Raw genomic sequence first — 13,557 nt, 5'->3', positions numbered from 1 at the left:
CCTTTGTATAGCAGCTTGGGCATGAGGTGACTCCCGGTAGGGTGGGGTTCTAATTGGGTGAGCATTACCTGTGTCAATGGAGTGGTATGCCCGTTCGGTCCGTCCTGGAGTGGCTGAGAAAATCGGTGCAAAGCTTGTGCACAGCTCCTTGATCTGCTGTCGCTGCAGACGTCCCAGGGTCGTGGAGAGGTTCACCTCTTCCACGCCACCATTCCTTTTTCCTTCGTAGTAGACACCTTCAGGCCACTCCGCGTCATCTGTTTCCTGGGCTGTAAACTGGCAAACGTTTAATTCTCTGGAATAAAAGGGCTTAAGAGAATTAACATGGTATACCTTAGGCTTTATGTTGGAGGTGGGGGAGGCTATGAGATAGTTAACAGCTCCTAGGCGCTCCTGGACCGTGAATGGTCCTTCCCACGACGCTTCCATTAAAACACTCTGGTAAAAGGTACATTTACAAGTTGAGAAAACAAAGTAAAACTAAGACGCCTTGCCTGGCTTTTTTACTTACAAGTTTGAAATATGAGAGACTTGTTTAGAAAGTTGGGGAGAACCTGGATTGATGTCTGGTCCCTCTCAGTCCCAAGAGCGAACCACCCCTTAAAACAAAGAGCACACACAAAAGCCTTTCCCCTCCCCCCCCAAGATTTGAAAGTATCTTGTCCCCTTATTGGTCCTTTGGGTCAGGTGTCAGCCAGGTTACCCGAGCTTCTTAACCCTTTACAGGTAAAAGGATTTTGGAGTCTCTGGCCAGGAGGGATTTTAGTACTGTACACAGGAGAGCTGTTACCCTTCCCTTTATAGTTATGACACCACCCACTGAAAAAAAGTGGACACCTTTACAGAGGCCTCAAGTTGGACACCCAAAAACCACCAGTCACTTTTGAAAATCATGGCCAGAGAGGTAAAGTGACACCTAAAGTAAAACAGCAAGTCAATGGCAACATAATTAAATATAACTTTTTTGTCTGTTGCTAAAATACAGTCCATAAATTATGTGAATTAAACTATTGCATTTAAGATGTTGAGGTGTGGGTTATAATATCATGACTGGTGGAATAGACAATGAAAAAGAACAATGATAATACAGTCTTTGGTATGTGGACGTTTAGTAGGATTGGCAGCCAGACATGGATAAAGGAAAGTAGCCTTCATGGAGTAATAAGCATGAGGGAAAAGAGAAAAAAATGTGGCGTATACACTATAACTATATAATATACTAGAACATGTGCTCAGTAGGGAAGTTTTCTGTGAAGAAAATCTCTGAATCCATTAATCTGGTATATAGCTGTAGAAAAAGAAGGCAAACGGTATATGGAGATGCAGGAACAGATGGGGGAAAAGAACAAATTACATAGGGTGACACTATTCTAGTGTAAGACACTGGTGGATGAGTCTTCTCTTGATCACTACATTCAGGACTGGTTCACATTTCAAAGAACAGTACCAGCGATAAGTGAATATCTCAAACACATTGGGAAAGAGGTGCTAGGACAGTGAGGCCTATAGCCAATAGAAGGGGAAGTGGAACATGAGCCAGGCGTGGTGTGCCAATGACCTTCTCCATCTGCTAATTTTTTTATCCTTATAAATAATCACAGGGTGGGATGAGAGCTAGAATTCCTGCTTCCATCACCAACCAAACAACCAACCAACCAAACAAAAAGCAATCCTTTTAGCAATCCCTGGACTTAACCCAGACTCAGGTGCATTTGGGATGAGATGTAAAACCAAAGTCCTGACCTCTTGTGATCACCACAGTTATCATGGCACTTTTCTTAGAATAGGAGTGTTCTCCCATATGTCCTGGGACACATCCTGTGTGAATAATTACATTCTACCAACCTGAAAATTCTCAATATGGTTTCATTTTGATACGGTATTCCTCACCTGTCATACCCTTGGTCAGTGTTGCTGTGTGCTGTTAAATAGCTGTAGTGGGGGTTGAAGTGATTTCTTAGACAGTGGAACTTTCATTGACACCTAACAGAGAAAACAGAATATGGAATGTGAGGATCCTGAAAGATTAATTTTGTCCTTTAGCATGAAGAACATAAGAATGGCCATACTGAGTCAGACCAAAGGTCCATCTAGCTCAGTATCCTGTCTTCTGACAGTGGCTAATACCAGGTGCCCCAGAGGGAATGAACAGAACAGGTAATCATCAAGTGATCCATCCCCTATTGCCCATTCCTAGCCTCTGTTTGCCAGAAGCTGGGGACACCATCCCTGGCCAATAGCCAGTGATGATTTTTTTTTTTATTATTAATGGAGATATCCTATCTCCTAGAACTGGAAGGGACCTTGAAAGGTCATCAAGTCCAGCCCCCTGCCTTTACTAGCAGGAGCAAGTACTGATTTTGCCCCAGATCCCTAAGTGGCCCTGTCAAGGATTGAACTCACAACCCTGGGTTTAGCAGGCCAATGCTCAAACCACTGAGCTATCCCTCCCTCCTTCATGAATTTATCTAGTTCTTTTTTGAACCCTGTTATAAATCTATGGTTATCATGATGATTTTATTATTTGTTTTACATGGATGGAAGTAGAAACTTCGTGTAAAATCCTGGCTTCCACTGAAGTCTGTAGCAAAACTACCATTGACTTAAATGGGGCCAGGATTTCACTTCTAGTGCTTGATCCTGAGCCCATTGAAGTCAATGGCAAAGCTGCCATTGATTTTAATGGTGCAGGACCTGGCCCTTCATAACACTCACACCCCTATTAATTTCCTTTCTCCTACAGCTTTTTTTGAGGAAGGGCCCTCTAAAGAGAAAACATTCTGTCTATTATGTTACTTAGTCCCAGTTGCTGAGATAAGCATAGGGTTAGATTAAATCATAAGCACTATAAGGCCTGTACCTAGGGTCCCAGCTGCTGGAGTCATGTGATTGCATCAGAAGACAAGATTTCCTGTTTATTTAAAAAAAGCAGCAGCAGCAGCAAGTGACTGGCCCTCCTGTTTGGGAAGAAAAGCCTGAAAACATGACTGCAGAGTAATTGATGCAGAAGCATCTGCCTGAAAATACAGACATCCTGGAAAAATAGCTCTGAAATGTGTGACCTGCCCCATACATATTAGCAGGGTGCTAAATTCAAGTCTCACTGCTTACTTTGGGAGCCAGCAGGAGACTCTGTGTGTTAGGGGTGGGGGAGTGCAGCAGGCCTGGCCTACTCACCCAGTCAGATATAACCCAGCATCTGTACAGATACACCTTATCGCTGTGACCCCTGCCTCTCTGAAGGGAAGAGTAGACCCCTGCTGCTTCTGAGGGGAGCCCCTGCTGCCTTGCCTTGATGAGAAAAAGGAGCCCATGCCGCTTTCCCTGCCTCTCAAGGACGTGAGGGGAGAAGGGCTCCCTGCCAACACAACTCCAATTGAGGGAGTGGGGACGCTTTTGGTGACATTTCTAGGGCAGCAGATTGGCTTAATCCAGCCCTGCTCCTGCACTACTCTTAATGGAGATTCCTCCTCATCACTTAAACCAAAGAGTTACGATGTGGGCCTGCCTATGTGGAGCTCATTGCAGGATCATAGGCTAAATCAGTACACCCATTTCTTGGATGGGAAGATTTGTCTGTGGCTGTTTCTACACTACAGAGCCGATACCAGCATAGCTGTTCCTGTGTAGCTATGCTGACATTACCCTATAGTGCAGACCCAGTCTGCACCGATGGAAGGGGTTTTGCCATCTGTGTAGGAACACTGCCTCCCCAAACTAAATTAGCTACATTGAGGGAAGCATTCTTCTATTGATAGAGCTGCATCTACACTGTGGGTTAGCTCAGCATAGCTATGTCAGTCGGGGTGTAGATTTTTCACCCACCCTGACTGACATAGCTTTGTCAACCTAACTTTTAAGTATAGGCCAAGCCTGTGTATGTCTGTTTGTATAGCATGGTTAGTATCCTGCTCTGGAGTTAAAAAAGTTAAGATCCTGTAGAGCATTCCAGGGTAGCTATTTTTATCCAGCTGTCTCTATCTCTGATGCAAAGAGTGCACATGCTGGATGATTATCGAATGAGCTTTCAGCACTAATAACAGTATTGCCACTCTCAAGAGATGAAAAATCATGAGTCAGACACCCAAAAATCACGAGACTGGTCCCAAAACCCATGAGATTTTAAAAAAACTTCAAATCATGTTTTTTACTCTGTCGTTTGACTTTTTAACTCCCGTGTCAATGTATGCCTGATGATTTCAGGTTGAAAAGTCAACCTTTCATGAACACAAAAAATCTAGCTGCACAGATGGAGACTCCACTTATTCTCTCTTCGCCGCTAAGATAACAGAATTGTCATCCATATCCTATTACTGTCTTCACTCTCTCCCCTCCTAGTGTATTTCCTTTGATAAAAGAAGGTCTGGATGGTAAATAGTTTGCAAAGAACTGATCTAATTCATGCATCATGATCCCACTTGCATATAGAATTTATATTGCTTTTTTGGGTTGGTAAGTTACAGATAGACATATTAAAGAACTTTAAACTTGTATCAATCATTCATATAAGTGATAATGTCACAGTAAAACTTAATATGCGATTGGTTTAGCCTTTTGTGAGAAACAACACCTCCCTCACTCCTCAACACAAACACACACACTCTCTCCCTCTCCCCCTTTCCTACCCCACCTCAGCTGAGACTAGGCAACACTCCGCTACCATCCTGCCTCCCTTGCTCCAGAGCGTGCCCCTCTGCTCCCCTCCTCACCCTGTCCTGCCTCCCCCTGTTCCAGGCCGTTCCCCCTGCTTCCCTCCCCATCCCGTCCTGTCTCCCCCTGCTATGGAGCCCCTTCCACACCTCACAGTCCCTTGCAACTCCTAAATCTGCATCCTGCTCTCCCAGTGCCTTGTTCCTCCTCATTCTCCCCACCCATCTTTTACAGAGTCTCTACTGCTCCTCACAGTCCCAGTCTCCTGTTTACCTCCCCCCACACACCCCGAACCACAGTGTGGGAGCCATTTTGCCTGTAGGCATTGCCTCAAACTCAGTGAAGACAGTGGGAGGTGTCAGCCAACTTTATTAAGGTCAGCCTCACTTCCACATGCAGATAGCCTGGCTTCATCCCCATTGACAGTAATAGGAGATGGTCACCATTTTGAATAAGGGGAATTTCACAAGTTGGCAGCCTTTCATTATGTTTTCAAGAGACAGGTGAAAAACCCACTCCAAAACTGACAGAGCTGTGATACTATCTCAGCATTGGCAATAATGTAATAATTTCTTTTCAACAGTTTCCTTCAGTGAGTTACAGCCATTGCACCCACTGAATTCATTATCTTATTCACAAATCATCAGTTACACTCCGGGCTGTAAACGTTGTAATAAAGGAAATGAAAACAAAAATTTTATCATTCGGCTGGTATGAGGAGGCTAGCTCCAGCTCCACCCCTTCTGCCCATGCCCCACCCCGCCCGGGCCAGAGCCCCAAGCTTCCCTGCTCCCCCCTGCAGCCAGAGCCCCGAGATCCCCTGCTCCCCGTGGCTGAAGCAACGAGCCCTTCCCCTTGGCTGGAGGAGCCCCAGGCTGGCTGAAGCCCTGGGCGTTGAGTCCTTTCCCCACACCTGCCTGCAGGAGCCCCTCCCCAGACCCCAAGCCACCCGGGAAAAGCCACAACATGATAGTGTCTCCTCCCAAAGAAGAACCTGAGCTTTTGATATGCCCCATGCAGGTTCCAGAGCAGCTGAGAAGGCAGTATCTGCTACTCAGCTTCCTGGGTTCATCAGTAATCTCTCTGGAGACCCGGGAGATTACTGATGAACCTGGGAAGCTGAATAGCACATACCGCCTCCTCAGCTGCCCCGGAACCTGCATGGGGCATAATAAAGCAAAAACTTTCCCTGCCAAACCTGCAACCGGGTGTTCGGTGACAGCGGCAGTGCCTCCCCTGGTCTACTATACCTGCTGCCCATGGATAACGCATTTAATTCTTTTAGATACATTCAGATTGGCTCCCTCCCCCCAAAAGGGGGAAGAGACAGTGTCTTAATGATTTCAAAGTGGGGGGCACATGACTGAGGTGCGAGTAATAACAAATGAGGCTTTGTGTGAAATGTTCACTGTGAAATTTACAAATGTCTATATTTGAGGCTTTCAAATTTAGTTTCAAATTCACTGAAGTGGCCTGATTTCTATTTTCTTTTCTTTTTTGGGGGGGGGGGGGGGGGGGGGGGGGGGGAAGACCGATATTCTGATATTAGGAACTAGTCCTATTTTTGAGTGAAAAACTTTTAATTTCAGAATTTGACATTTCATTTGGACTGAGATGAACTTTTGCAATAAAACCTGAAAGGAGTTTTTGCTCAGTATATGATATCATAATATTTTAGTCAAATAAGGGACAGCTACACCCTACTTCTGTCTTCATTTAGCTCAGTAAGCTAGCTCTCTCGCTCACTCTCTCTCTTTCTTTTTTGTATGGAGGGTGAAATTATCTCCATGTGAACTCTATGGGTACGTGTGATGGGGTTTTCAAACCCCACACTGGGCTAGAAGGGGTTAAAGGACAGTACTGGTCCCAGATGGCCCCACCCTTGCCAGCTGGAGCCTGAGCTCTGGAACTCTGCGAGGCAGGAGGTTCCTAGAGTCCAGTTCCAGCCCAAACCCAAATGTCTGCATAGCATATTTTAGTCCCATGAGCCCTATGAGCCTGAGTCAGCTGACTTGGGTCAGCCATGGCCATGCCGCAGGTCTTTTATTCCAGTGTAGATACATCCTATGTGGGTGGAGTGTAGAAGGGTTACTGAGCTGAAATTCAGCCCCTAGCCAAGCATCAGGTTTTGCATAGGTTATGTGCCTCTTTCCCTGCAGCTACTGTTCCAGCCTGCTGGCTGGAATGCAGGCTACAACCCCACACCACCAATTGTGCAGATTGTTGGGGCCACTCTGGAGCCACATAAATGTGGATCTGTGGCCCGACCACTGGCCAACCTTGGGGCAATTCCATTGTGAGCTTCCATACCAGCCTAGCTGGGTCTGGCACTGAGGGCCTTTCCATGTTATTTAGCAGGTATAGCTGCTTCTCCAGTGATTCCCCCTACCCACTCATTCCCTATGAAGGCCATAATTGTCATGGAGAGCTTTGCACTTGCTCTCTACACTTCAGGTGAATTTCACCCTAAGAGCAGCAGTTCTGTATTTCCTTTTATTGTTTTGAATTTTCCCTCCAGTGAATGCAATTCTAACTCTAATCCCTTCCATATCTCACTGTTTGGAAATTGGATGTCAGATCAAACGATTTTTATATTAAACTCAGAGATCTTACCTGACACGAGTTCCAGAAAACACGCTTTGAAATCCTCCTTCTGAGAGCTTAGAAATTTTGAGCCACTTAGTGTCAAGTCAAAAAGTGATTCTGAGTTGAGATTTCCAATATCTTGGTGACTAGCCCAGGAGGGTTCCTGCTTTTCAAATACAAATAGACCCATTACCGTGATTTTCTTTTGGAACTGTAAAATTCAAGGTGACAGTCTGAAATTAGGTGTCATACTCGTAGATGTTTCCAAAGAGAGGCCACTTAGGGTCGGGAGCCAGTGAAACACAAATGCTTTTTTCTTGTTTAAGGTCTGTGTGGCACAATTTGTTATATGAACAGAGTAGATGTATAATTCTGGTAAACAATTGATGGTGCAGAGATTTACTGAAACACATCTTGATTCCTCAGAGCCCGATTTTGATTTTGTTTATTGTCTATGTTGCAGTAATGCTCAAGGAGCCCAATCACAATCAGGGGTACATCAAGCTAGTTGTGTATAAATACATATAAAGACACAAATTGAAATCCTGGCCCCACTGAAGTCAATGGCAAAATTCCCGTTGACTTCACTGGGGCCAAGATTTAACCCACAGTTCTTGTCCTAAAGAGCTTACAATATTCAGTCAAAGGAAGTACCAGGCACTCAACATTTTGCAGAATTGGGTCCTCATTTAACATAATGAATAAATAGGCGTCCAAATACATGAGTGAATAATCCCTACTTTCTTTTCTGACTTAAAAAAATTCTATATGGAATTTTAGGCTTGTAATAATAATACTTTGCATTTATATAGATCTGAAGCTATTTTTTTAACCATAGATCTCAAGTCACTTTAAAAATTGGGTAAGTATCATTATCATCAATTTACATAGAAGATAAATGAGGCACAGAGAGTTTAAGTGACTTCCCCACAGTCATACAGCAAATCTATAGAAGAGATGGGACTAGAACCCACCTCTTCTTATTCACAGTCCTGTGTTGTAGTTTCCTTTGTAATGTACCCACCATATACTGTCAGTTTTTGAAGATGTTATCTTACATGTGAATGTATAAAGTCAGGGACTAAAATCCCATCTGGTAATATTCTATACATAGAATCATAGGACTGGAAGGGACCTTGAGAGGTCATCTAGTCCAGTCCCCTGCACTCATGGCTGGACTAAGTATTATCTAGACCATCCCTATTGCAGTAGAAATCTTCACATATACAAGCAATGTATATGTTACTGAGAGCAACGCAGTGCGTGGTAGATAAATTTCGAATGGTTTGGAGGTTCATTTTGGTTTAGATAAGTACCAGAAATGGGCCCAAAACACAAAGTTCAGATCTGGATCCAAACATCCTCAGTGTTTAGGAGGGTTAGAGGTTTGGAACCCATCTCAAACATCCCCCCCCTCGCCCTTCTCAGATTTTAGATCCATGATCCTTCTATACTTAATGTTAAAAGTTTTGTGTGAATGGCTTACATTATAATGTTTTTACTGCGAGTGAAGCCCCAAATGTTTTGAGAGGAAGGGCACACTTTATACATATCTAAAATTACTTTGTTTTATAATTACCCATACCTCCTGTGTCTGGAAAACCCGTGAGAACAATCTATTCAGTGAGGTTTCCGATACTTCCTGCCAAAATACCGCAAGAGCATCATTTCTCATGGTATTTTTTCAATTCTGTTTCCAGACTCATCTGTAATCCAGAAGTGCAGAGGCAGCATGGAAATGAAAAATAGTTGGAAAAAGCAAGAGTTCACCAAACAGCTCAGAACCTTCCAAATAAATCGGTGCTAGTTCAGTTCTCAAAAAGCAAAAAGTTTAGGTGGGGTTTGATTTTCTTTCCCAAACCTTTCCTTCTCTAAAACGAACTTTATTAGGACTCATGACTATGAAGACTTCCAGTTTGACTTTTTATATAAGCAACAGTTTCTCCTTTTGGAGATTCAGCTTAAAGGATGGCCCCGTCAGAAAAATGGCCTTACAAATAACAGTGTGGGTTCCCACTTTATTGTCTCTGTGACTCCAGAGAAAATGTACTCACTTGACAAGTAAAAATGTATTTTCTAACTGCCAGCCCTGCCCCACTCATCTTGGGATCAGAGAGATAAGCTGGGTTCTTTCCTTCTTATGAATCCTCACCAGTGATAAAGGTTCAGCAAGCCAAATTCTGTCCTCAGTTATACCTGTACAACTTCAGGTGGTCAGGCTTTGAGTTAGTCTAATCTCCTCTGAGAACTCATTCCATAGACAAACCCCATCCAAGAGCTCTTTATTTCCGGCTCTCAAATGCTTCATTCTGGGCTATTATTCCAGAGAAGCACAGCTGTCTATGTGAGTCATAAAGATGCAGTCGCTGATGTAGAGCCATTGTAATGCTGTGCCCGCTACTTCACCTATGTCATTTAAATGTATATAGTTCCCATAATGTGTAGGAAAAATGCTGTATAAACATGAGGGACTTCAATTTGGGGGACATATGCTGGAAGTCTCATACTGCCAGTACTGGAACATCTTGCAATTTCTAAATATTATAGAATACAATTTCCTAACTCAAAACGTAAAGAATATAAGAACATAAGAATGGCCATATTTGGTCAGACCAAAGGTCCATCTAGCCCAGTATCCTGTCTTCTGACAGTGGCCAATGCCAGGTGCCCCAGAGGAAATGAACAGAACAGGTAATCATCAAGTAATTGATCCCCTGTTGCCCATTCCCAGCTTCTGGAAAACAGAGGCTAGGGACACCATCCCTGCCCATCTTAGTTAATAGTCATTGATGGACCTATCCTCCATGAACTTATATAATTCTTTTTTGAACCCCCATTATAGTCTTGACCTTCATAACATCCTCTGGCAAGGAATTCCACAGGTTGATCGTGCATTGTGTGAAGAAATACTTCCTTTTGTTTCTTTTAAACCTGCTGCCTATTAATTTCATTTGGTGACCCCTAGTTCTTGAATTATAAGAAGGAGTAAATAACACTTCCTTATCTACTTTCTCCACACCAGTCATGATTTTATAGACCTCAATCATATGCCCCCTTAGTCGTCTCTTTTCCAAGATGAAAAGTCCTAGTCTTATTAATCTCTCCTCATACGGAAGCCGTTCCATACCCCTAATCATTTTTGTTGCCCTTTTCTGAACCTTTTCCAATTGCAATATATCTTTTTTCCGATGGGTCGACCACATCTGCATGAAGTATTCAAGATATGGATGTATTATGGATTTATATAGAAGCAATATGATATTTTCTGTCTCCTTAATGGTTCCCAACATTCTGTTCACTTTTTTGACTGCTGCCTGCACACTGAGTGGATGTTTTCAGAGAACTATTCACAATGACTCCAAGATCTCTTTCTTGAGTGGTAACAGCTAATATAAGCCCCATCATTTTATATGTATAGTTGGGATTATGTTTTCCAATGTGCATTACTTTGCATTTATCAACATTGAATTTCATCTGCCATTTTGTTGCCCAGTCACCCAGTTTTGTGAGATCCCTTGGTAACTCTTTGCAGTCTGCTTTGTACTTAACTGTCTTGAGTAATTTTGTATTGTCTGCAAATTTTGCCACTTCACTGTTTACCCCCTTTTCCAGATCATTTATGACTGTTGAATAGGACTCATCCCAGTACATACCCCGAGGGACAACACTATTTACCTTTCTCCATTGTGAAAATTCACCATTTATTCCTACCCTTTGTTTCCTATCTTTTAACCAGTTACCAATCCATGAGAGGACTTCCCTCTAATCTCCTGACAGCTTACTTTGCTTTAGAGCCTTGTCAAAGGCTTTCTGAAAATCTAAGTACACTATATCCACTGGATCCCCCTTGTCCACATGCTTGTTGACCCTTTCAAAGAATTCTAGTAGATTGGTGAGGCATGATTTCCCTTTACAAAAACCATGTTGACTCTTCCCCAACAAATTATGTTCATGTGTCTGACAATTTTGTTCTTTACTATAGTTTCAACAAGTTTGCCTGGTACTGAAGACAGACTTACCAGCCTGTAATTGCCAGGATCACTTCCGGAGCCCTTTTTAAAAATTTGCGTCATATTAGCTATCCTCCATCATTTGGTATTGACACCTCCTCATCAATTATTGGGTGTGGACTACATCCACCCTGACTAAACTGGCCTTCATCAATGGTTCTCCACTTGTAAGGTAACTCCCTTCTCTTTATGTGCCTATATATATATATATATATATATATGCCTGTATCTGTAATTTTCACTCCATGCATCTGAAGAAGTGGGTTTTTTACCCATGAAAGCTTATGCCCAAATAAATCTGTTAGTCTTTAAGGTGCACCAGTATCCTCGCTGTTTTTCTCACATAGTGCCACTCCCCCACCAGCACAACCTGTTCTGTCCTTCCGATATATTTTGTACCTTGGTATTACCGTGTCCCATTGATTATCGTCATTCCAACAAGTTTCTGTGATGCCTATTATATCCATATCCTCATTTAATATGAGGCAATCTAGTTCACCCATCTTATTATTTAGACTTCTAGCATTTCTATATAAGCACTTTAAAAACTTGTCACTTTTTAGCTGTCTGCCATTACATGATGTAATTGAATGGGACTCTCTTTCATTTAGCTGTGTCTCATCAGATCCTGCCCGTATTTTATCATCTTCCATCCTCTCCTCCTTACTAGGACATAGAGAATCTCCATTAATAGATCCTTCCCTAAGGGATATGTCTGTCAGAACCACATGCCTCTCCGTACCTGTCAGCTTTTCCCCAGCCCGTAATTTAAAAACTGCTCTATGATCTTTTTAATTTTAAGTGCCAGCAATCTGGTTCCATTTTGTTTTAGGTGGAGCCCATCCTTCCTGTATAGGCTCCCCCTTTCACAAAAGTTTCCCCAGTTCCTAATAAATCGAAACCCCTCCTCCCTACACCATTGTCTCATCCATGCATTGAAACCCTGCAGTTCTGCCTGTCCAACTGGCCCTGCACGTGGAACTGGAAGCATTTCAGAGAATGCTACCACGGAGGTCATGCACTTCAATCTCTTACCTAGCAGCCTAAATTTGGTCTCCAGGACCTCTCTCCTATCCTTCCCTATGTCATTGGTACCTACATGTACCATAACCACTGCCACCTCCCCAGCACTACATGGAAGTCTATCTAGATGTCTTGAGAGATCCGCAACCTTCGCATCAGGCAGGCAAGTCACCATGCGGTTCTCCCGGTCATCGCAAACCCAGTTATCTATGTTTCTAATGATCGAATCCCCCATAACTATTATCTGTCTCTTCCTAATAACTAGAGTTCCCTACCCCGGAGAGGTATCCTCAGTGCAAGAGGATACCACAACATCATCTGGAAGGAGGGTCCCAACTATGGGATCATTTCCCTCTGCTCCAGTTGGATGTTCTCCCTCCCTGTGACTTTCATTCTCCTCAACAGCACAGAGGCTGTCAGACCGGGGGTGGGATCTACTGTGTCCCGGAAAGTCTCATCTATGTACCTGTCCAACACAGAGGAATTCTATACTAGACCTTGTCTTGATAGATAAAGAGGAACTGATCACAGAACAAAATAATAATGGCAATTTAGGTACAAGTGATTGTAACTTGATCACATTTATAATGTGCAAACAGAATAAAGTCCAGACCAGCGATATATATACTTTGTCCTTTAAAGGTCCACTTTCAAAAAGCTGAAAACAGTTATGAATCAAATCACCTGGGAAGAAGAAATTAATCAGAAAAATGTGAATGATATTTTAGGAATTAAGAACATTTTACTAGTGCCCCAAAAGCCACAATCAAGGAAGAAGGCCGTGTTAGATAAAAACTGATCTGGTTTAGAGGTAAATCGACCGCATTTATAAAAAATATATAACAAATCGAAGAAAGGGGAAGTTGATAGTAATGAATATAAATCAGAAGCTAGGAAATGTAAGAAATTGATAAGGAAAGCCAAGAGACACAAGGAGAAATCTACGGTCAGCACAGTTAAGGACAATGAGAAGTAGTTTTAAAAATATATTAGGAACAAAAAGAATCCTAACAATGGTATTGGTCTGTTACTGGATGTAAATGGTAGAATTATCAATAATAATGCAGAAAAGGCAGAAATGCTCAGTAAATATTTCTGTTCTGTATTTGGGAAAAAAATAGATGATGTCGTCATCTCATATGATAAAACTCGTTCCATTCCACTATAGCGCAGTAGGATGTTAAACAATAGCTACTAAAGTTAGACATTTTTAAATCAGAAAGTCCGGATATTTAAGATTTAAAAGAGCTGGCTGAGGAGCTTGCTGGACCATTAATGTTGATTTTTA

The sequence above is a fragment of the Terrapene carolina genome, unplaced genomic scaffold (assembly GCF_002925995.2).
Source record: "Terrapene carolina triunguis isolate 2854851 unplaced genomic scaffold, T_m_triunguis-2.0 Scaffold96, whole genome shotgun sequence".
In the NCBI taxonomy this organism is placed as follows: Eukaryota; Metazoa; Chordata; order Testudines; family Emydidae; genus Terrapene; species Terrapene triunguis.
The sequence above is the reverse complement of the archived record's forward strand: the minus strand, read 5'-3'. Positions refer to the sequence as shown.